Raw genomic sequence first — 26370 nt, 5'->3', positions numbered from 1 at the left:
CTGCCTGGGCTCAATTGGTGAAATCTGTTTTCCTTATGATGTGTAGACTCTGATGTCTCTGCTTCTTCGTTTTTCAGCCTGACTTCCTCTGGGTTGATCTTGTGCCTGTGTAGCATGGTGGCCAAGCAGTTGATTAGGTAAGGCTGGGCTCATACAGCTTTATCCAGTAAGGCTTCCATCATTTGCCTATTCATCTATGTCTGATTAGCAAAGTGCATTCGAAGTTCAGCCATTTTAAAGTCTTCCCTAGCTTTTACTTTCCAGCAAGCCCTTTCATGTCTCCTCTGTGCATAAACACAGCCCCAGGGTCAGCCAGGAATGTGTGGATAGCTCAGCCTCTCTCTGGTCTTTGGGGTACGTATGTGCAGCTTAATCGAAGAATATGTTTGTCCCAATCATTACCAGACCTCAAGCTAGTAGAGCCTTTGGACTTCCCTGCTAATCTACCACCAAGATTTTTCATTTGTCTAAGAATCTATTGAGTCTCCTTTCGCTGTGGCAGGGAATCTTCCAGTTCTTACAGTTCTGTCTCAGCAGAACTTTTGTGTCAACCAAGCTGGGAGGAATGGAAACAGCCACAGGGCAAGATTCCCACAGTTCGTACCTGAAGCTCAGCAAATTTTCAAGCAAAGCTACTTCTCAGATTATTATATGCCTTTGATTTCCAGAGTGCTAAGATGGTTGATTTTGTCCAGCTTTACAATTGCTTTTTAGGAAGAAAACTTGCTGACTTCATCACTAAGTTATAGCCAGAAGTTCTTCTCCTTTAAGATTTTAGTATAATTAAATTTTAAACAAATTTCACACAGTTTTCACATGGCTTTTATTTAATGAAATGACCATTGGAAGCTGATTCCACTCTCCGGTTACAACACAGCATTTGAAATGTTGACGTAGTCATTAAATGCCTCCTCAGGAGAGATTAATTCGCTATAATACTGTATTCAGTATTTTGTGGTCACAATTCTAGAGAGCCAGAGCTGTGAAATTATAAGAGCTACCCTTCTCCAAAGAGCACAGGGGAACCCATCTGGGTTATTTATTGCCGTGTAACAAACTACCGTAAGTTTAGCTGCTTACAAAAGCCACATGTTTATTACTTCAGTTTCTGCAGGTGAGAAATCTGGGCATAGCTCAGATTTCATGGTGTCTCACAGGCTGCAATCGAAGTGTCACCCCGTGCTGGATGAGGTCTCATCTGGAGCCTTAACTGGAGGGAGGATCTGTTTCCAAACTCGTGTGGTTGCTGGCCAAATTTCAGTTTCTCAAGGGCTGTTGGACTGAGTGGCTCAGTTCCTAGGTGGCTGTGGGCTGGATGCTGCCCTCAGTTTCTTGCCAAGTGGCCTCCTCCACATGAAAAACTTGCTTTAATAACAGCCAGCAAGGGAGTGGGTCTGACAGCGAGATGGAAGCCAGAATCCTTAGTATTTTAATCATTGAGAAGTGCGATCCCCTCCATGTGGAGTATGCTATTGATTAGAAGCAAGGTACTCAGGGGAAGAGGAAGGTGTACAGTAGTGAACACAAGTAGGTGGGCATAACTGGAAGCCATTTGAGAAGCTCCTTACTATACCATTTCATTAAAACATGAGCAGAAGGAAAATACTGAGTTTAACTCACACATTTATTTTTAAAAATAAAAAAATAAGCAGACTAATATTTCTATTGACAATGATGGCACATCAGAAAATATAACTATAAAGTACATGGAAACCATCGCCAAATATATGCAAATGATATCAAATAAATTTTTAAATGAAAAAAGCTATTAAAGAACGGCACAAATCAGAGTTAGAAATGAGATAATATGCCAGAAGGAAAAATCAAAAAGAGATCTGACAGCGATAAGGAAATATTTAAAATGAAAAAACCACTAATGTAATGAGGACGAAACTAGAAGTAACATAAGCAAAATGCCTCTGTGGATTGTACTATATGGATAATAGGGAATACAAAGATAGAAACAGAAAAAAGTCTGAAAAAAAGATTAATTTTTTCCAAGTAATTGATTGATATAGTAGATAATAAATATCTAACATATGTATAATAGATTTTCCTAAAGAAAGAAAGCAATAGGCAAAGGATGATTACTGAAAGTTATATTTGTTAAAAATATCCTGAAATAAAGGAAAGCTTTAACCTATTGAAAGGGCACTCTACTGAGCTGGAAAAATCAATCCAAAATGCCCAAAATAGAGACGTATTTAAATACGGTAGTTCTCAGATGTTTTCGTTTAGGATGTCTATACAATCTTAAAAATTCCTGATAATCCCAAAGATCTTATATTTACATGGGTTACATATATTAATATTTATCATATTAGAAAACTAACACTGAGAAAGTTAAAAATGTATTAATTGATTTTAAAATAATAAACTGATTGATAATATAAATAAAATACTTTATGAAAATAATGTTATTTTCCAAAACACAAAGAAATAGAACCATGGCATGTTTTAAATTTTTTCAAATTATTTTAAAGACTGGCTTAATAGAAGACAGCTGGATTCTTCAATGTGCTTCAGCACTCAATCTGTGGCACTATGTCATTTGGTTGAAGTATATGGAGGAAATCTGGCCTTTCACATATACATAGTTTGGAAAGAGAGGACTATTTTAACAGCCTTTTCAGATAGTTGTGGATATTTCTTGATACTATTCCAAAATTTGGAAAGTGGTCATTTTTAAAGGTCAGTTGCAGTATGGAATCTGTAGCCAAATCAATGAGCTTTCCATACTCTGTTATATTAATATTTATCAGGCTTTTTGTGGATCTTTTACTTATGCATTATTTTATAGCATCAAACAGGCATTATTTGGAAAATGCTGGTTCACTGCTGTGCAGATTTACCAAATGTTCACTCAGTTCGTGATACAATATTAACAAATCAGTTTCATCAGTATTGTCACCAATCTTATTACAAAAACCTTTAAGTCAAAAATCAACTCAAGATAGATCAAAGACTTAAATATAAGACCTGAAACTATAATCATTTTAGAAGACAACATTGGAAAATCTCTTCTAGAATCAGCCTAAGCAAAGAATTCATGATTAAGACCCCAAAAGCAAATGCCATGAAATAAAAATAAATAAATTGACCTAATTAAACTAAAAAGCTTCCATGCAGCAAAAGAACTAATCAGCAGAGTAAACAGACAACCCACAGAATGGGAGAAAATATTTGCAAACTACACATCTGACAAAGGACTAGTATCCAGAATTTACAAGGAACTCAAATCACCAAGGGAAAACAAATAATCCAATTAAAAAGCGAGCAGAGGACATGAATAGACATTTCTCAAAAGAAGATATACAAATGGCCAACAAACATATGAAGAAATGCTCAACATCACTAATCATCAGGGAAATGCAAATTAAAACTGCAATGAGATACCACCTTACTCCTGCAAAAAGTGACCATTATTAAAAACATCCATTGTTTTATGGGTGTTGGTGTGGATGTGGGGAAAGGGAATGTTCTACACTGCTGGTGGAAATGTAAATTAGTACAACCACTATGGAAAACAGTATGGAGATTCCTTAAAAAGCTAAAAGTAGATCTACCATTCGATCCAGCAATCCCACTACTGGGTATCTACCCAGAGGAAAAGAAGTCATTATATGAAAGACACTTGTACACTCATGTTTATAGCAGCACAATTCACAATTGCAAAGATGTGGAACCAACCCTAAGTGCCCATCAACTAATGCATGGATAAAGAAAATGTGGTACGTATACACCATGGAATACTAATCAACCATTAAAAGGAACGAAACAATATATTTTGCAGCAACTTGGATGGAGCTGGAGGCCATTATTCTAAGTGAAGTAATGCAGGAGTGGAAAGCCAAAAACCATATGTTCTCACTTATAAGTGGGAACTAGGCTATGAGTATGCAAAGGCATACAGAGTGATATTAATATCATGGACTTTAGAGACTCAGGGGGGCAGTGGGAGGGGGACCAGGGATACAAAACTGCACATTAGGTACAGTGTACAGTGTGGAAGATGCACCAAAATCTCAGAATATATGATCCATTTAACAAAAAAACCACTTGTACCCCAAAAGCTATTGAAATTTTTTTAAACACAAACCTTTAAGTTTGGGAAGCTGTCAAGCTTATGGTTCTGGCTATGAATACCAAGCTTTCTGAAATTTAAAATGTGCCTGAAAGTTCAGTGTTATCACTGGCAGTAAATATTTTTGAAATGACGGGATTACTTTTATTAATTTTCAATAAATGCTTGCCAGATATCCACATTCAAATAATTACAGTTTGTCTATAAATTGTTCTTTGAAGAAAAAATGGTGTTTTTTGAAAAACATGCCAAGTTCAACTTGCACCTCAAACAATTTCACACACACTTTTCCTTGAGCTAATCATCACACTTCAGGCGTGGAGCAGAAATGCTTGATGTGTAATTTTCATTTCTTCACATAGAGTGTTCAAAAATTGTATACTCAAGCATTGATATTTAATACAATTAATCATTTTTAGTATTTCATCAAGAATATTTGTAAGTAAAATGCATCTTTTAGTACCGTGAGTGGTTGGTAGTGAGGAATTCAATAACTAATAGTATAATTTGTTACTAGAGCCTTGATTCGTGATCAGACTATTTCTTTTGGACTGTCATTGCAAATATCCACAAAATTTAAAAGGGCAAATGTATCATTATGAAAACAGTTTTTAATCTAATGAGTCCACTGAAAGGTTCAGGAACCCCCATGTGTTGTTCATGGTTCACACTTTGAGAGCCACTGTTTCAATATAACTACTTGGCTTAAAGAAAAAGAAAAAAATCCTTTGAACATCCAGGCTAAAAGGTCATATCGTTCCTAAGAAAAAGAAAATGAGTTTGACCTTAGACTTTTTGATAGAAGTGCTTTAGGCTAGAAGAAAACGGAATACTATACTTAATATTTATAGAAAGAAAAGTTATGCCAAGTATTTTATATCCAGCCAAACTGACCTCAAATTCTAAAGGCCACATTCAACTTCATGAACATACCAGAGCTCAGAAAATTTTGTTGCCATAAACCTTTTCTAAGGAATCCACTGCAGAACAAACTTAAGCCTGCCAAAACGATTTGAGAGGTATTATATAAGGATGGATAGTTGGCATATAATATACTTGCAGTAGAATTAAGACCATAAGATAGAGTGAAGAAGGCAATATAGTATATAATAGTGTTATGTTTTGACAATGTAGCTAAAGGACAATGATAAAAAATTCAGAGGAAATAGGAATAGTACTGTGATGCTTAATTTTATGCCTCAACTTGATTGGGCTAAGGGATGCCCAGATAGCTGTTAAAACATTATTTGGATGCACATCTGAGAAGGTGTTTCCAGAGGAGATGAGCATTTGAATCTGTAGACTGGATAAAGAAGACCAGACCTCACCAATGTGGGTGAGCATCATCCAGTCTGTTGGGGACACAGATAGAACAAAAAGGTTGAGGAAGGACACATTTGCTTCCTGTTTGAACTAGGACATCCATCCTCAGACATCAGTACTCCTGGTTCTCAGGCCTTCAGATTAGGACTTATACTATTATTGCCTTCCTTCCTTTCTCTGCCCTCCAGTTTCTTAGGCCTTTGGACTTGGATTGAATTACACCACTGGCTTTCCTGGTTCTCCACCTTGCATATGGCAGATTGTGAGATTTCTTGGCACCTATGATCAAATGAGCCAATTCGTATAACAAATCTATCTGTCTATATCTATATCTACATCTATCCTCCTACTGGTTCTGTTTCTCTGGACAACCCTAAGACTAGTATATAAAAAATAGAACAAACTTTCAGATTGAGAAAAAAGACATGCAAGGCAAATGCATGAGAGATAAGTGTTATGATATATTGATATTCAACATCTTAACATTATTAAATTAAGATGAGAAGTCATTGAAAGAACAAATGAGAGTTCATGTTTACTGCTACAATATGCAATGAAGATATAAGTTATTAATATTCTTGCATATTCTAAAACATCTCTTCCATACCTATAGAAATCAAGTGGACCTAAAAATTGAGTAAGGATGTGGAAAAACCAGCATTATCAGTAAGCTAGAACAAATAAATACATATTGAAGTTGTAAAATCCAATAATGAAAAATTTGCCTTCTTTCCAAGTGCACATTGAACATTATTGTATTAGTCCATTCTCACATGGCTATAAAGAGCTGCTCAAGACTGGGTAATTTATAAAGAAAGAGGCTTAATTGACTCACAGTTCCACATTGCTGGGGAGGCCTCAGGAAACTTACAATCATGGCAGAAGGGGAAGCAAACAGGTCCTTCTTCACACGGCGGCAGGAGAGAGAAGTGCAGAGTGAAGTGGGGAAAAGTCCCTTAAAAACCATCAGATCTCATGAGAGCTCATTCACTATTATGAGAACACCATGGGGGGAACCTCCCTTATGATTCAGCTACCTCCCACCAGGTCCCTTCCATGATGCATCAGGAAGATTATGGGAACTACAGTTTAAGATGAGATTTGGGTGGAGACACAGCCAAATCATATCAATTATGAAATGAATATATTTGGGGCCACAATAAAAACCTCACTAAATTAAAAAAAATTAGAAATAATACCCACAGCATTCTCCAACCACAATAGGATAAAGCTAGAAATCAACAATACAATAATAATAAAATACTTTTAAAACAATCTGTGAATTCAGAAGGATCTTATTAAACCACCACTGCGTCAGAGTGGAAATACAGATCCAAATTCCAGAATGTCTTTGAAATGTCAATAATGAACTAAAACGAAACAGCCAGGATGGGTAGATAGCAAACCCATCTCTGCTCCAGGATGACAGTGTGTCATATGAGGCACTAATCCCTGCGGAATGAATTGCAGCCAGGCCCCAGCACCGTCTGCTTCTTTTACTCTAGCGTTCTGTCTTGCTTCAGTGACACCAGTGATTACACTGTCTGTTGTCTCAAGACCAAATGTCTTTCTCATCATGTGTGTTGGAGATGTGGGCAGTGATTCACATAAGGGCCAGTAGTTCCTGCCTTGGCACCAGCAATGGCCTCAGCTATGTCCATGGCTCAGTCAAGTATACAGAGCATGAGGAAAGCAGGGGTCAGGGCTCTGCCTCCTTTCTTCTCTGTCGTTGGTCAGGCTCATGACCTTGATCCTGTGCAATAACGCCTGTCCTTCAATTCTCTTTGTGATCATCCCACCATAGCAACTCAGATTTTAAAAATATCAGTCAGGGAGATCTCAGCCTGCATTTTGAAAGCTTGCTGAGCAGATGGCTTTGCTCCCTTTGGAAAAGTCAGAAGCCAAGGCCAGCGTTTAGTTAGAAAGGGTGTGTTATCCGCAAATGTGTCATGCTTTCTGGGTTAGCTTGGAAGGGGTCAAGAAGAATCCATCAGAAGAACATTCTGATGCTCATATTTTAAACTTGGCTGGAGGCAGATGTACAAGCATCTTTTGGAATGGAAGGGGAGGGGGCAAAGTCCTTTCCTGCAGCAGAAGAGGCAGCGTTAGCTTCGTGCTTCAACAAGAAAAAGCAGAGAGGCAGGTGGCACCCCAGGGAGTTCCAGACAAGGGATTGACACAAAACCAGAGAAGAAACACATTTTCTGAGGAATAAGGACTCTATATAGAGCTGAGACCCTGAACATCGCCCTCACCAAGCCACATGTAAGTTTCTGCTTTTAGGCATGCAGGCTTGTCCCAACATTATAACAACACTTAGATACAACAGATACCTGTTGGACAAATAGAGAAACACCAGGAATGCAAGTACACATCACAAAACCACGTGAGGATGCGGAGAAGGTGGCCATCCGCAAGCCAAGGGGAGAAGTCTAGGTAGAAACCAGCCCTGCTGACACGTTGACCTCAGACTTTCAGTCTCCAGCACTGTGAGAATGTGAATTTCTGTCATTGAATCCTGCCCACCGTGGTATTTTGTTATGGCACCCCTAGCAAAAGAATACAAGTCATGGTTATTTTTCAAATTCGGAAATACAGGACCCTTCTTTGCCTCCATGCCTTTACAGTTCTGGTTCTCTGCCTTAGACACATCCCTTGTCCACTCGGGAAACTGTGTAGCCTTCAGGTCTTCTGTAAATCCCTCCCGGACCACATCAGGCAACTGTCGAAGCACCTGAAACCACACACCTGTAAAGCACTAATCACAGTGAAAAGAAAATACTTGTTTATATGACTATCTCCCTCATTAAACTATCAAATTCTCAAAAACAGAGACTGTCTTGTACTGGCATGCAGCTGCACGGAATGATATTAATCCTTGTCTTTTGTTCATACACGGTTGTCACTGGTTCATACATGGTTTTAAAAAGAAATTAGGTATTTTTATTTTATTCAATTTTCTTTTTCTTTTCTTTTTTTTTTTTTTTTTTTTTTTTTTTTTGAGACAGTCTCGCTCTTCTCTCAGGCTGGAGTACTGTGGCTCGACCTCGGCTTGCTGCAACCTCTGCTTCCCGGCTAAAGTGATCCTCCCACCTCAGCCTTCCGAGTAGCTGAGATTACAGGCATGCACCACCACGCCTAGCTAATTTTTTGTGATTTTTTGTAAAGATGGGTTTTCGCCATGTTGCCCAGGCTAGTCTCAAACTCCTGGGCTCAAGGGATTCGCCTGCCTGGGCCTTCCAAAGTGCTGGGATTACAGGCATGAGCCACTGCACCACCTGGCCTTATGTTTAATAATTCAATAGGCAACCATGAACCAATTACCTAAACAATAGCTGAAATGTAATATCTAAATATATTATCACCACCAACAACCATCCTCAATCTTTATCCCATAATAAACACCATCCTGAGTCTTATATTCATGGCTTGCTTGCCCTTGATATCCTTTTAGGTGATTTAATTACTATAGATAGCTACGGGCATATAGATACCTGTATCTATAGATATCTATATGTAGTAATTATATATAATATACATTTATTTCTAGGAATATATCTATTTCTAGAACAAATAGGAGTCTATTTTAAATGTTTTAATATTATAAGATTGGTATCATTCTGTATGTAATCTTTTAATTATAATTAACCTTCCATTGCTAAAATTCATCTATATTGTTGCATATGGCTGATTCTTTTGTTATTATATGAATAGACATCACTTTAGTCCTCTAGCACTCGATTATTAGGCGTTTGTTTTGTTTAGGTCTTGCTCTGAATAGCCCTGCTATAGACTTTCTTGCACATGTTGCCTTGTGTATGTTGTAAACATGTATATGTTTACATGTGTAAGAGTTTCTCTTGGGTATTGTGGTAGGCAGAGTTTTGCCTGACCCGAAGATGGTCACAGTCCAATTCCCAGAACCTATTAATATGTTAGCTTACATGGCAAAGGGGAATTAAGCTTGCAGATGAAATTAAGGTTTCTCATCAGTTGATTCTGAGATGGAGAGGGTATCTGGATTATCTAAATGGGACCAATGTGATTTAAAAAATTCCTTATAAGTGGAAAATGGAGGCAGAAAAGAGGACCAGGGAGAGATCAGCATGAGAAGAACTTGGCCTGATGCTGACTTCGAAGATGGAGGAAGGGACCATGGACCAAAGAATGCGGAACATCTCTGAAATCTGGAAAAGATAAGAAAATGGAATGTCCCTTACTGCCTCCTGCCAGGACTTTGATTTGAGCCCAGTGAGAGGTGTTTTGGACTTCTGACCGCAACCGTAGAGTAATAAATTCATGTTGTTTTATGTCACTAAGTTTGTGGTGATTTGTTATAGCAGCCATGGGAAACTCATACAGGTGGATAACAACAAGTAGAGCTCCTGTCACAGGCAAATATATTCCCATCTGTAATAGGTACAGACAACGTGGTTTCCAATTATTTGCCCTCTTAATAGCAGACTTTGAAAGTTCCTGTTGGCTCACATGCTGCCAATGTTCAGTGTATCAATATTTGTAATGTTATCTTTTCTGGAATGTTATAGAGTCATCTCATTGTGGTCTTAATTTGCATTTTCTAGATAATTAACAAGTCTGGCACATTTTTGCATATTCATTGGCCACTGAAGATCCTCTTTGTTCAAGGTGTTTGTTCGGCCCTTGTGTCTTGCGCTCATTTCTTGGTTGATTGTCTCTCCTTTTCCTTATTGATATGTGGACGTGTTAAATACGTTCTCAGATCAATGCAGTTTTCAGTTGCAGGTGTTGCAAATATCTTTTCCTATTCTCGCACCTGTGCCTTCTCATTCAGATTTTCTTCGTTTTCATGTTTAGTTAGTGCTGGAAATCCACACGTGGCTCCCCAGTTCTGGGGCATTCTCAGGGATGTTCAGCAAAACAAAGTAAGGAACTTCTATGAAGCTCCACCTGCACTCACAGCTCAGGCAGTCAAGGGCTGGTAACCTGGGAAATGATGGGAAGGACAGAGAGCGCTACCTTCACAGCCTCATCCTTTCAGGTAGCAGGCTATGGGGGACAGTATCGCAATATGGTGCCTTTCTTTTACCCCTGACATAGCTGCTTGACTGGCAGGGGTATAACGTAGGGCACAGAGATTTTGTGGATGATGTTTCCACTGTTTATGGAAAATTATGTGTTGGCTCAGGAATAAAAAGAAGACTTTGAGCTCTGGGGAGATAATCGCAAAGAGCAGGGGCTGCTGAAAATCATGGATGCTTTTCCAGAATAGGAGGGTTCCCAAACTGATGGGATTCAATCCCAGACTCAGGCCCTCTTCAGAAAGAAAGCAACAGCATTCCCACATGGTGACTGTTCCGGGCTCCGGCCCCAGCTCCAGTTCCTCTTTCCTCTCCTCAAACAGAAGAATGACTTAATAGAGAAATCGAGAACATAAATCGTGAATACCCAGCCCTATAGATAAAGAGGGATGGTCTCATGCTAATTCTCAAGAAAAATAGGAAAAGGCCAGGCGCGGTGCTTACACCTGTAATCCCAGCACTTTGCAAGGCTGAGACGGGCAGATCACTTGAGCCCAGGAGTTCAAGACCAGCCTGGGCAACATGGCAAGACCCCATCTCTACAATAAATACAACAAAGTAGTCAGGCATGGTGGTGCATGCCTGTGCTCCCAGCTACTCGGGAGGCTGAGGTAGGAGAATGACTTGAGCCCAGGAGGTCGAGGCTGCAGTGAGCTATGATCACATGACTTCACTTGAATCCTGGGCAACAGAATGAGACCCTGCCTCAAAAATAAAAACTCATAAAAATAGGAAAAGATATTCTATCTTTTGTATTTTGGAGTTAAAGCCTGAGCTGGTTAGAATGGTTAGAACTAACCTGAGTTCATAAATCAACCGCAAAAACAAAAATGTATGAAAACAACAAAAAACATGAATACACTTTAGCATTAGGTTATATATATATATATATCAATATTTCTAAATCTCTCTACAAATGAGTAGGTAGATACAGATATAGATAAAATACACATATATATGTAAAATTAAATAAAACAAAATTTTGTTGGATGTACTCCAGAAATAGAAAATTTTAGCTGCTTTATTTTATCATCTTTACTCAAAGAAATTAAAGCTGCCCCTATAATACATAAGTTTATAAAAGAAAAAAAGAAATGAAAAGGAAATGGATAGAAACATAAAAAGTAAGAAAATAGAAATGATGAAGTTAAAACCAAACAAGAAACAGCAAAATAAGAACCCAATACCTTGTAAGTGACAATGTGGGCTGATGTAAGCTATTCATGCAGAATGCAGAAGACATGGGCCAGGCATAGTGATTCATGTCTGTAATCCCAGCACTTTGGGAGGCTGAGGTGGGCAGATCACCTGAGGTCGGGGGTTCAAGACCAGCCTGGCAAACATGGTGAAACCCCGTCTCTACTAAAACTACAAAAATTAGCGGAGCGTGGTGGTTCAAGAATTGCTTGAACCCTGGAAGTGGAGGTTCAAACGATTCTGAACCCGGAACATGGAGGCTGTAGTGAGCCGAGATCATGCCATTGTACTCCAGCCTGGGAGACAAAGCAAGACTGCACCTCAAACAAACAAACCAACCAACAAAAAAGAAGAATGCAGCAGACATTCATGCATGATTCAATGCGGAATTGCAGGAATAAGATGAAAGACACAGGGGATGGACAACTTACACCCAGCATGTGAGTAACCAGTATACCTGAAGTAATGAAAAGGGAAAAAATCGGAACTGAAAAGCCTTTCAAATCCATAACAGAAGGAATAAAGACAATTTTCTTGAAACAAAGATTTAAACTACAGAGTAAAATAATTTTATATAAGAACTTACTCTTCCAGGCAGGATGGAAAAGTTTTGCAGGAAATTAAAGCACTTGCCCAAAATAACCAGAAAACTCAAATAAAATGCAAAAACCTTATGTTTAAGGGCATAAAGAACTGCTAAAGCAAGCCTAGGAATTTTAGAATAAGAAGAAAGCAGAAATTGAGGCAGAGTCAGTATTTGGAGATACGCTGGGTAACAACTTCCAAGAACTGATGAAAGACATCAACTCATCAACTGAAAGAATTTTGTGTGTCACCAGCAAGGTAAATACAAGAGAACCACACCTAGGAATACCGTGTTCAAACTGCTGAAAACTAAATAGAAGGGAAAAAAGTCTCAGAAACAGCAAAACAATGAGTACTACCATCAGAGGAATAACAGTGAAGTCAGCAGACCTTTTAACTTATGCTTAAATTCCAGTGTTGAAAATTGGTCACATGGTCTTGCCTAGATGCAAAGGGGACATTATGAAATGCAATGTCTGGATGGGCAGATACACTTTCTTCCCTCCCTTCCTTCCTCCCTCCCTCCCTCCCTCCCTTCCTTCCTTCCTCCCTTCCTTCCTTCCTTCCTTCCTTCCTTCTTTCTTTATTTCCTTCCTTCTTTCCTTCCTTCCTTCCTTCCTTTTTGGGTACTCTCACTCTGTCACCAGGCTGGAGCGCAGCGACATAATCTTGGCTCACTGCAACCTCCACCTCCCAGGTTCAAGCAATTCTCCTGCCTCAGCCTCCCAAGTAGCTGGAATTACAGGTGTGTGCCACCACGCCCAGCTAATTTTTGTATTTTTAGTAGAGACGGATTTCACCATGTTGGTCAGGATGGTCTCAATCTCTTGACCTTGTGATCCACCCATCTCAGCCTCCCAAAGTGCTGGGATTACAGGCGGGAGCCACCATGCGCAGCCAGGCAGAGACACTTTCTAGTATCCTTCTACAACATGGAAGGGAGGCATGATTTTTGTGGACAGTTAACCACTTCCACCACATTGCCCCTTACCCTTCATTGATGCACTCCTACTGCTTTGGTGAAAGATGCATCTTTAGACCTTCTTATGGGACATAGAGAGGGATGAGTGAACAGATTAACATAATGAATCTGCCCCAACTTCTCATCTCCCTAATAATTTGTATCCCTTTCTCATCAGTGTAAGAAGAAATTTCTGACATGACTGCATCATTTAACGTAGACCGCTTTTAAATGCAAGGCTTAATTAACCAATCAAGCAAAATATTAGAGCCACTCCCAGCTGTTCATTAGTTTATTGAATTCAGAATATGCCATAAACTGATTATATGGATTAATCCTGTCCACTCCAATGCTATGTTTTTCCCCCTTGTTTTAGTGCTTTTATACTTTATTTCAACTATATATTGCAGGTGCATTCTGATGTCTTAGCAAAATTTTAGCGTCCTTTTGTTGTTTAATGTTCCCCAGATCCAATTTTTGTACTTTTTTTCCTGTGGGATACTATGAAATTGAGTTGTATTTATAATCCTGGAGGCCATGAGAGTTGGTGGGTTGAGTTTTGAAGCTTAGCATCCTTCTATAAAGTAACTGCTTCATATGAGATCATTCTAGGACTCTCAAGCAGGAAATGGCCAGAGTTTTCAGAGGAGATGAAAGGTTTTTTTGCTGGTGAGTGAGACTCAGTGGGATTTGTGTGTTCAAGGTACTTGAATACTGTTTTAATCGTGCCTTTTTGTGTTTTGTATTTTTGATGTTTTTGTATTTTCAATGTTTTGTATTTTTGATGTTTTTGTATTTTGATGTTTGATATTTGGGACCTTGTTGATCCTAGAGTGTCTGCCCATCCCAGGACTGGACAATTCCTAGACAGAGTAAAAGACTCACCTGCAAGTGCACTTTTCATATGCAACCCAACCAATGCAAAGCAACTACCCACCAAATACCTCCTTTATTTAGGTCTCTCTCCCCTAATCACCAGAGCCAGGCACCAGGCAACTGGCAGCAATCCCTATCCTCCAGAGCCTGCTGAATTATCCAGCCAATCCTCAGCCTGCAGAGTCTGCCTCACCTATTCCTTCCTGCAAAGCCCACAGTAAAGACTCTGCCTACATGCTCTTCCCTGCTCCTTCTGCCTCTGGTGCTTCCCCATGTGGTTCTGCATGGGCTACCAAAAGCTTGCCTTAAATAGCTACTTTTACCGACTATCTGTATGCCACTTCCAAGTGGAAACAAAGACATCCAGGTCAGATACCAAATAAAAATCAAACCAGATATCCAGTCCTAGAATACCCAGGTCAGCAAAAAAAAGACATAACTCAAGAAACAGACCTATACTTATACTAATTTAGACCAACTGATTTAGACCAAGATGTCAAAGTAATCCAATGAAAAGTAAGGCCTTTTCCATTCAATTGGCTGTGTATATGAAACACATGAATCCTGACCCATATCACACCATACACAGAAATTGTTTCAAGATGGATGATGGACCTAAATGTTAGAGCTAAAATAATAAAGCTTGTAAAAGAAAACAATACAATATCAATATTGGAATAGGTAAAAATTTCTTAGGATTCAGCATGTACTAACCATGAAATAAATAATTGATCAAATGGGTTTAATAAAAATTAAAACCATTTTTTAAAACTCTTCACACTGTATACTTAAGATCAGAATATTTCTCTTTGTGCAAATTTCAATTTTTTAAAAAACCTACTTTGAGTTATCACTGCTTATAGAATTAGCAAAAATCTGAAAGTTTGACAACTATTTTGTGATGGAGGCAGAGAAGCACCCCCACAAAACACACACATGCACACACACGTACACACACACATGCACACACAAATACACAAACACACAGTACACACACAAGTGCATACACACACAAGTACCCACACGCGTACATGCATATAGTACATCTGCACACATACACATGTACATGTACATGCACACACGTACACATACATGTACACACACCGCCTCTCACAGGAGCTTGGTAGAGTGGTCTGGTCATTTCAGCTTTTCTATCTGCCTACTGGCCTGAGCTGAAGACACAACACTGTGGCCTCTCCTAGCCTCAGCCTTCTGAACTTCAAGCCCAGGGAATCATCACTGCTCTTATTTCAGAGACAAGAGGAAATCCTTTTTAAATCTACCTTTCTTGGGGACACTACCCCATCTGCGTGTAGCCACCATTCTGTGCTTCCCAACTGCCAAAATTCTTGTGGCCACTTCAGCTTTAGACCAAAATGGACTGCAGGTATATACTAATTCCTCCTGCTACAGCATTTAGGTGCTTCCTCACCTAAATGCTTTCTGGAGTCAGATGGTGGACAAGCTATCCTGTTCTGAGAAAGCTGATGAAGGCCAAGCTAAAGGAACTCTCTTTACATCATCTTTTCTTTCTTCTCAAATGCATGTGCACAAAGGTTGATGCTTTTCCTGTGTTTTTGTTGTTGTTGTTCACAGCTCATGGAATTCCACTTAAGGCAAACTCATATAAAATGCTCTCATTTTTAAAAAATACCCTGTAGCTTTTTCATTCTCTCTCTTCAAAAATATGCCAAGTTGCCTCAGTAAAGAATGCCGTTTTATATGTCGTGCCTGACTGAAAAATTTCTGCTCAAGGATGATTGCATAAAGAACGGACAGTCCACCCTTTCGTCCAGATGGCCTGAAAGATGCCCTTGGTGTCCATCAGACTGTCAGACTGCTGTTTATGGGGCAGCTCCCAGGGTTTCTGCTCTTCTTTCGAGTCTGCACCACCGACATCCTTTTAAGCTTCAGTTGGAGCTCCCAATGCTCGCAAGCAAAGGTACCTTGATTGCTACATCTCACTAGCTGTGTGTTTTTTTTCCACCCCAACACTAGGACATTTCTGCTTCAATGCCTTCTGATCCTGAATCTTAGAGTTGTTGCTCATAATCTCTGAGAGCCAAAAGCAACTTTTACTGGGGACTCAGGACCAGATGGTGGCTGAGGGAGCAAGCAGGGTAAAGGACAAGGATCTTTCTGGAAACCAAATCTGCAGGTCTCTGAGATGAGCTACCAATGAAGCGGGAAAGAGTTCAACATGTTTCCTATCTCATGAGCTGTCTACCCTTTTGGAGGATAAAAGCTGCCTTGGAAGGATGCCTATTTGCAAGGAGGAAAGAACAAGCTTCCTGCTTCCCAGGTCCCCAGCACGATCCCCCTGGTGGAAAGGCACTCCCTCCAAACTCTTGGAGAGGACTCAGGCAAGCTACTTCCGAGTTCCAGGTGACCCATAGGCTGTGACGTTTGGGTCTTAGCTATCTTTTAAGTACTGCTATAGTTCTATGATTGGTTCAGGCACAACTCATCATCTGAGAGCCACTCATTGCAACCTGGAATTGCCCTATACTTAGAGCACAAACTGAGAAGGATGCTTGACTTTTGAGACAACGTGGTGTTTAATCACCAGAATAATAGAAGCATCACAAACTATAGTAACAGGATGGCCCAGGGTGAGAGAAGCAAAGCGTACGCAGAGTCTGGCTCATACTTGTAAGGCTTCCCTGCCAGCACAGTCTTCCTCTCGATCCAAAGCAGATAATTGGACACCTCCGTGTACACTCCAGGCATGTTCTTCTGGCCACAGCCCACACCCCAGCAGATAATGCGCAGCTGGTACCATGTGCTTTGGTTGTTTTTCTGGCAAACCAGAGGCCCCCCTACTGTCACCCTAGGAAAGAAAGGTTGTTTGGGAGGGGAAGGGGCAGGAACAAGTTACTCCTATAGCCTACTGAGGTGCAGCCTGCTGGCATAGGCAAAAAGCACTTATGGCACATTTTGATAGGCAGATTTTTTTTTTTTTTTAAGAGTCGGGGTCTTGCTCTGTTGCCCAGGTTGAAGTGCAGTGGTGCAATCATAGCTCACTGCAATTTTGAACTTCTGGGCTCAAGCCGTCTTCCTGCCTTGGCTTCTGAAAGGGCTGGGATACAGCCTTTGAGATAATGGTTTCGATTAGTCTCTCCAACCATATAGCTATGCTCTGGGACTGCTGGAAAAGAAAACAAACAATTTGGTCAACAAGGACTCTCAATCATCACCATCTAGTCTTATACATTAGTTTTATTATTATTTTTGAGACAGAGTCTCACTCTGTCGCCCAGGCTGGGGTGCAGTGGTGCAATCTCAGCTCACTGCAATCTCTGCCTCCTGGGTTCAAGTGATTCTCCTGCCTCAGCCTCCCAACTAGCTGGGACTACATGCAAATGCCACCATGCCTGGCTAATTTTTGTATTTTTGGTAGAGAAGGAGTTTCACCATGTTGGCCAGGCTGATCTTGGACTCCTGACTGCAGGTGATCTACCCACCTCGGCCTCCCAAAGTGCTGGGATTACAGGCGTGAGCCACCGCGCCTGGCTCGTGCATTAATTTTAATACAACAAGGGCTGGTTTTATAATATATTTTACATTTAAGCACTTTTGTATGTTTTTTTCAAAATTCTTCACATTTTCCCCGCCTTTTCACACCAAATCCATTTTCAGCCAACCCATTTTTCTCTTTCTGTATAGTTCACAATAACAAAAAGTAAAAAACACCAACAAGGCCGGGTGCGGTGGCTCATGCCTGTAATCTCAGCACTTTGGGAGGCCGAGACGGGCGGATCACGAGGTCAGGAGATGGAGACCACCCTGGATAACACGGTGAAACCTCGTCTCTACTAAAAATACAAAAATTAGCTGGGCGTTGTGGCAGGCACCTGTAGTCCCAGCTACACGGGAGGCTGAGGCAGGAGAATGGCGTGAACCCAGGAGGCGGAGCTTGCAGTGAGTGGAGATCGCACCACTGCACTCCAGCCTGGGAGACAGAGCGGGACTCCATCTCAAAAAAAAAAAAAAAAAAAAAAAAAACACCAACAAAAAATCCATCGCACCTCATAATAGGTCACTGGAGGAATACAGTAGATATTCAAACTGACTTGTGCCAATGCAAAAATTACAAATATTGTATCAAAATGTTATCTTGTGGCACAAAACACTGAATTATAAACAACTTACAGATCCTAAAACATCCTGAAAAAGATTGCCAAATAGCACAAATAAACGGAGCAGGCGTGATTAATGTGAAAATTGAGGAATATGGTAACTCTCATGGTTTTCCAGGCTTCCCCAAACCTTTCGGACCTTTGAAAAAATTCGATTAAAAATTAATGTATAGTGCTCACTTCGGCAGCATATATCCTAACCCTGGAACAATGCAGAGAAGATTAGCATGGCTCCTGCGCAAGGATGACATGCAAATTCGTGAAGCGTCCCATATGTTTACATCACACACCAGGGCCTGTTGGGGAGGGAGTGGGGGCCAAGGGGAGGAAGAACATTCATACAAATTCCTAATGCATGCTGGGCTTAAAACCTAGATGACAGGTTGGTGGGTGCAGCAAACCACCATGGCACATGTATACCTGTGTAACAAGCCTGCACATTTATCCCAGAACTTAAAGTAAAAGAAAATAAAAAGAAATGTATAATGATAAAAAGCTGGAAAACTCAGATATGGAAAAAGACCATGAAGAATACCCATAACTACATAAATAAGTGCATTTATATGTAAACACACACTACACAATGAGCAGACTTTTTTTTTCCATACACGATTTTATACACGATTGTGTATGAAAGGAATATTTCAGGAAGAATACATATCCATATAACTGGCTTTGGCGAGGGGACTGAGAACGAGCGTAAGAGGTGAACTTCCTCTTCGCTGTGCAGCCATCTTACTGCTTGAACTTCCTTTATCATGTATTCAAATAAATAAATGAAATCAACAATCCTTCTAATTCCACCCATGCAGAGGCAACTCCTATTGCCACCTTCAGATGTAACTTTCCACACCCTTGTCTATCAATGTGCACCCACCAGATTTTACAGAGATAGGATCAGGATTTCATATTGTTTCACAGCTTATAAGGCTTTATTTTCAAAAATGTTAAGTGACACACAAAACGTTGAAAAAAAATCACCCCTCGATGTGTTGCAAGTCCAAATACAAAACATGAAAACAAATAACTCCCTTGCCAAAGCTGGATATGGGTTTATTTTATTTTTTTAACCAGATTGCTGTTATGAAGAAATTGCTGTGTTCATCAACTTACTTTGAACAAAGCTGTTCTTTACCAAATGCCCGGAAGTCACTGGAAAGTCTCACGACCTTGCTTTAAAATGAAGAATTATAATTGTCTTTCTGAAGATGAGGGAGCTGCGCGAAGGATGTCAGGTACAACAGCAGTACGGTTTGGATCTTAAATTTCTGAAGCCACATAGACCTTCATTCAAACTCCAGTGTGAATATTCAGTTGAATGAATCTGAACAGTTTCTTAAGCAGTTTAAGGCTCAGTTTTTACAGTGATGGTAAAAGTTACATCTGTCCTGCAGGACAGCTCTGTGAATGGAAGGAAACAGCTAAATCCAGGTCTTTATACATGGCAAGCATTGACTCAGTGGTAACTCCTGCTATTTTTGTGGTTTTTAGACCAGGCAGATCTAGGCATGACTACAGTAGGTTTTTCCTGGGACACAGAAGGCGGTTCTAATCTCAGAAGGCGGGATGCCTTTGATAGAATTCTGGGCCTGTAATTCACTTTGCTGGGGTGTCCTCAGCAAGACTTTCAGCTTCTCTGATCCTCATTTTTCTTATCTGAAATAGACCTGTCTCGCAGAGCTAATTCCTAATACTTCTGTGTATTTGTGACAGCCGTGTGTATGCTATTGAGAACTGGATGGGAGTGAAAGACAGTGATGAAGATAACAGTCTATGTAGCATCTCCTATTACCCATTCGCTCAGTGCTTCATGTGCATTACCTCACTGAATTCTCACAACAGCCCAAAAAGGTAGGAACTCTTATAATTCCCCTGTTATAGATGAGGAAATCTGAAAAGGCACAGGCACGGGGGACATCTCTTGCTGAGGTCACACAGGCATTTCAAGTAGGGGAGTCAGGAGGGAGACTGGGTCGTCTGACTTCAGAGCCTGCACTCCTAACCACCGTCCCTCATTGCCTCCCTTTGGTTACAGAGGACCTGTTCTTAAAAGATCTTACAGAGGATCTGGACTGGGCTGAATAGTATCGTCCCAAAATTCATGTCCACCCAGAACCTCAGAATGTGACCTCATTTGGAAATAGACTCTTGGCAGATATAATTAGTTAAATTAAGATGAGGTCATAGTGGATTGAAATAGACCCTAATCCAGTGACCCAGCAGAAGTAATTCCTCCGACTGCCCCAGAACCCATTGGGGGCAGGGGGGTCGGGGCTTCACTCTCCTCGCCCGCTAGCTCACAGCCCAGCCTGACTGCCCAGGTCACAATAGGGAATGGGTGGAGCCGCCACAGTCCAGACAAAGCAGCCGGGGTCACCCTGAGCCCTGTGAGGTGTGGAGGTCAGGATGGAGCTGGGGGTGAGAGGCTCGGAGTGGGAGGGCTCCCCAGCCAGCTGTGCTCCTGTAAGAGGCGGTGTCTCAGCTTCATGAACGTGTCAGGACAAAATAGCTGGACGCACGCTCTAGGGATAGCCTTGGGGAATGAGAAAGACTCTGAGGCTGCTGTTCCAAACCACTCAAGTGAAACAGCAGAGAGGGCACAGGCTGTTGGACCTTAACAGTGTCCCTTAGCTTTGTGCCTCTGATGACTCCCCTGTAAAATGTGGATGATGATAGTGCAGCACTATATGGTTGAGAGGAGTAATGAGCACAGAACATGGCAAATACCACGCCCACGATTTTAATTCTCCCATTTCATCTGTACTAATGTCTTCCTGCAAAGGAAGGCACCTTGACCAACAGTTTCTATGAACAAGACACATCCAAAGTACAGATCCATGCCTGGATCAGCTGCAGGGTGGCTTTTGGTGGTGCAGTTCTTTCATTTCTTTGTTCATGAAGTTATCCAGAGCTCTTTGGAGCACTTTCTACTTGCTGGGCTTGGAGGACAATGCAAAGATGAACAATAGATGTTCTCTGTCTCTTTGAATCTCATAATCATCTGGGAGAGACACATTGGCAGAAAGACTACCTTAATACAATGGGATAAGAGTGTCATTGACAGCCAGGTGAGGAGCACGGTGTGTGGTGGGTGGGAGAAGAGGCCATAGGGAAAATTGTCTATAGGAAATAAGGTTTGTCTGGGGTAAGCCAATTCCCAAAGGGAAAGGCCTGGGGGAAGGGCAGGAAGGCATATGTTACAGTTTAAGCGATGGTCCCCCAAATTCCTGTGTTGATGTTCTAACCCCCAGACCTCAGCATGTGACTTTATTTGGAAGCAGGTCCTTGCAGATGTAATTGATTGAGAGGGGTCATGCTAGAGTAGGACGGGCCCCCAATCCAATATGACTGGTGATCTTATAGAAAGGGGTCATTTGGACACACTCACCCATACAGAGAGAGTCCTATGTGAAGACTGGAGTTGTGCTGCCACAAGCCAAGAATGTACCAGAAGCGTGGAGGGAGAAGTGGAACAGATCCTTCCTAGCGCCTTCAGAGGGAGCCCGGTCCTGCTAACACTGGGATTTTGGACTTCTGGCCTCCAGAGCTCCTGATAATATTTCTGTTGTTCTAAGCCTCATAGTTGTGGAACTTTGTTACAGCAACCCTGAAACTCAAGCAGCATTCTACCTGGGCAAAAAAATATGTGCAAAGGTGCAGAGGTGTACGGGAACTGCAGGAACTTCTGAGTTAAATCAGAATTGTTGTTTTGGTGGTTCAAAAATAGGAGAATATTGACAAATTTGCATGGTTCAAGTTAAGCTATCAAGTTGGAATAACGTACCAGGTTGCGTGGTAGGTGGGGATGGGGGTGAATTTACTGAATAAAGCTCAAATCTGAATAAGCCATCTTCCCTCCTATGTGGCCAATGAATAGTTCTGATAAGAACCCACCGTGGATGTGACAGGTATATGAAGAACAGCTGGTATTACTAATTAATGGCAAGGAGCTATGGTTGTACACATTTTCCAAAATTCTATACATAAGGGAAGTTTGCAAACATTTTCCAAAATTCTATCCATATTCTATTTTAGGGAAAATGACTATGGGACTTTCTTTCTCCAGCTGTTTTGAGGCTTCACATTTTATCTTAAAACCTCTTGGAACTATCCCATCGGAATAACTGAAAGACAGATAAAACATTAGGCCGTTCATTCATTTTATTGTATGTGGAGTTTTGTCAGAACCAGCATTTACTGTATTTCTCATACCTGTAAGCAAAGCATTAGAATTCAGCAACCTAATGCTTTTCTTTTCTCTGCCAAGCGGGGTCCTGAAATGGGAGAGAAAGCGTGTATTTGGGGTCAGTAGAGCAAAACATCTCATCACTGCACTAAGTGTTTGCAAACTTTTAGGCACTGGAGGGCACATGCATATGAGATGGAACAAGGCATAGATAAAAGAATTCCTGCATTGCCTGCCGTCCTGCCCAAAGAAACCACACAAATTCCATGGCAGTCCCAGACTTCAGAAAGGGAGAACACAGCAAGCACCTGCATTATCTTCATTTAGACCCCAAATCATCCAAAAATTGCCTAGCACAGTAGTAGATGAGTTCACATTTGAATCAAAACAGGATTGCATAGAAACATACATCCACATGAAAACCAGTACCCAATGTTCATGGTGGCTTTCTTCTTAATTGCTAAAAACTGGTAACAACCTCAATGTCCATCATCAGGGGAAGGAATGAACAAACTGTGGTGCATCCACACAACAGCAGTGCTACACAGCAGCAAAGAGGAACAGCTGACTGACATGGACAGCAACTCGGATCTCAGGAGCATCGCGCCGAGTCGGAGAAGCCAGACACGAGCCACTGCACACCATGTGATTCCATGGCATTCTGGGAAAGTCAAAACTCCCAGCTTAGAGAACGCATCAGTTGTTGCCAGGGTTTGGGATTCCAGGAAGAGGATGGGTTACTAAGGAGCACAGGGGAATGTTTTGGGGTGACAAAAATGTTCTATGTCTCTTTTTTTTTTGAAACGGAATTTCGCTCTTGTCACCCAGGCTGGAGTGCAATGGCGTGATCTCGGCTCACTGCAAACTCCACCTCCCAGGTTCAAGCAATTCTCCAGCCTCAGCCTCCTGAATAACTGAGATTACAGGCACATGCCTCCCCGCCCAGCTAATTTTTGTATTTTGAGTAGAGAAGGGGTTTCACCATGTTGGTCAGGCTGGTCTCAAACACCTGACCCCAGGTGATCCGCCCACCTCAGTCTCCCAAAGTGCTGGGATAACAGGCATGAGGCACTGCATCCAGCCAAGCTTCTATGTCTTAACTGTGGTACTGGTCACAGCCATTTACATTCATCAGAATTCACAGAACCATCCATCTTGAAGTGGTGAATTTGCTGAATAGAAATTATACGTCAAAGACCAGACGTTCAAAAATGCCTTTGCGTTTTGTGAGCTTCAACACTCGCCCAGTGGGAACCACAAAAGCATTGCCCAATTTGTTGAAAGCATTGCTGTTGTAACTTCAACACGTGGGGAGAAGTCATGTTTTCATACTGTCTTGGTCTGCTCAGGCCACTGTTACAAAACGCTATAGACTCGGTGGATTGATCAACACACATTTATTTTCCACAGCGGAGGCTGGAAATCCAAGACCCAGGTTCCTGGGGAGGGCTTTCTTCCTAGCCTGCAGGTGACCAGCATCTGCTGTGTCCTCTTGTGACTCTTCCTCAATTCCTGTGCCAGAGGAGTCGGGGGGCAAGCGGGCATCCATCTTATAAGTGTCCTCATAAGGACACCATCCTATTGACCAGGGCCCCACCCCATATCTCAGTTAACCTTAATGACTTCCTTGGCGGGCCCCTCTCCAGTTGCAGCCAGGGTTAGAGCTTCAGCGTGCAAAGTGAAGGGCCACACAAATCTTTGTCCGTAACTAATGCCCAGTGGACAGGACACTTGGGTGCCCTGAGGCTGCAGGAGCTGAGGGTGATCTTGTTCAGGTACTTCTGGTGGTAACTGCTGTGTGGGAAAAAGTCTGTTCCTCCTGGCTGGTGCCAGAAGTAACCAGGCTGAAGCTGTGCTCTGAAAGAACCTGTGCAGGCAGAGAAAGGTCCTGTTTGAGACCGACCTCAAAGCTCTCCCAGGGGAAAGAGCAGGTAAGCCTCACTCCCTGAAAGTTCAGAGGGAGAATGGGCTTCCCTGAGAGGGCTCATCAGGGCCACAGTGGGAGGGAATGAAAGGGGTGGACAGGGTAGGGATGGGGCAGGGATAGGAGGGAGAGCTGCCACTTCACCTGGCACTACCCCCTCTGCCCACCAGTTCACAAATGGGACCCCGGCTCCCTCCCAGGCTGAACAGAGGGTCCCCCTAATTTGCTGTGGCTCTGGAGAGCAGGGGCCCTGCTGGGACATCCTGGCGAGCAGGGGGTCACTCAGGGTCTGTGCTCTGAACTCCAGGCAAGGGAGCCTGGGGAGTCAGGGCAGGACAGGACATGGCCTGAGGGCCTGTGGCTCATCACCGCCCTCTGCGTCCTAGTTTACGTTCCGGTGGCATCTGCTGCCAGGGAAAGCCACGCGTCAACACAAGCTGCAGGAGGAGTGGGGAGCTATTTGGGGCAGGAGACAGACTAAGAAATAGACATTGCTCCCCGTGGATTTCAGCCCATTTCTTTTCCCTTTTGGGTTTCAGCTGTGCCCTAATTCTTCCCCTGTACGGGGACAGTTGGATCTTTGCAGGCAATGCAAGAGAAGTGCAACTCCAGATGTAGCGACTCCACTTTGGACAGGGGTGCCAGGTGGGGGCCCCAGACTTGTGTCCAGGAGGGCATTGTCCGTGTGCCACAGTCCACCGGCCTCTTGGAGATGAAATCCCCATGCCAGCCAAGAGGGGCACGCGATGCCGACTTAGAGTTCAGCTTCACTTCTCCACTGGCCATCACTCCTCACCTTCTCCTGGGCCCTGCCCTGATTTTCCGAATCTCCCTCTAGCCTTCTGCGGTGGAAATGAGGAGGTCGATGGCTCCGAAACCAGCAGGTCTGGGGTGTTAAGGAAGATGGCCCTAAGCATATCAATTAGGAAGGGCTCCAGAAGGAAACACGATTCTACTCTGAAAGTGCAAATGAAGGCATTTTAATGAAGGGACTGGAAGTTGTGGGCATTGTAAAGGGATTCAGCAAAGGAGAACAAGGTGTCCAGAGTTGAACAGCAGCAGTAAACCATAGGGGAAGATACTGTCATTGGAATCCAGTGAGGACCGCAAGCATAAAGGAGGGACTACCCCGTGGGGACTGAGTCCAGAATGGACCCAGCCAGTGGCAGAACAATGGCCCAAACAGGAAAGTGACGGGGAAGAAATACCCCAACCATCTCCCTTCCTGCCCTGGTACTTTCTGTTGGTACTTGCTGAGGTCAAGCCAAGTGGCATTTAGGATCCCAGGTAACTCAGTCCCTAGGAGCCAGCCTCCCAGGACCGAGGGAAGTACGGCACATGGATCTGTACTGGGGAAATGGGAGACAAATGGAAAATAATGGCTCAGCATCATCTAGCACATTCTCACAGAGGACAGAGTTGACAGCTATGAGCTATTTTTATTTTAGGGCTGATAAAGACACCACGCTACCCATTAGTAAGCCTTATCATGTACAATATACTATGCCCAGGACTTTGCAAGTGTTATCTTGCTTAATCCTCATAGCAACCACATGAGGGAATTACTCTTTTTGTTTTCCACATTTAGCAGGTCAATATGCCAGATATTATATACTGATTTTTAGCACCATCGCTGCCTTTCTAAGTCTCCCAGGTATTGTAGAGGCTGAAAGTCTAAGAGCTATGTTTCTCAGGATCCCAGCAGGCTTCCAATTTAGATTCTCAGCCAAGCTTTAGGAGGCAGGGGAAAGGGAGCAATCATTTTCCCATGGCAGCTGTGTTCAGGCTCGCAGATTTCAGCAGATGGCAGTCATGAGGTTTTGCCATTAACTTTGGGTCTTCTCCTGCAAATCATCCTGATACTGAAGCTAATTGTATCATTTGCAGGGGGTTCCAATGATTCCTGTAGTTTACTGAGCTCTTGAAAAGAAGCAACTGTTTTTCCTGGCCTTGACACTCAAGCACTTTTGATGGTTCTAGAAGTACCCATTTTCATGTATTAAATACCTTTCTGTTTGACATACATGAGCGTTTT

General features: G+C 42.1%; 1 non-coding gene across 1 annotated transcript; it reads left to right on the top strand.

Annotated features, from left to right (window-relative positions):
* Window positions 1-18397: 18397 nt before the first annotated feature.
* Window positions 18398-18504, top strand: LOC112630804. The gene has a single exon (XR_003120944.1). It is a non-coding gene; the product is annotated as a U6 spliceosomal RNA (small nuclear RNA).
* Window positions 18505-26370: the final 7866 nt, after the last annotated feature.

The sequence above is a fragment of the Theropithecus gelada genome, chromosome 8 (genome assembly GCF_003255815.1).
Source record: "Theropithecus gelada isolate Dixy chromosome 8, Tgel_1.0, whole genome shotgun sequence".
NCBI classification, from domain to species: domain Eukaryota; kingdom Metazoa; phylum Chordata; class Mammalia; order Primates; family Cercopithecidae; genus Theropithecus; species Theropithecus gelada.
Note: the sequence above shows the minus strand (reverse complement) of the source record. Positions and strands in the feature narration are given on the sequence as shown.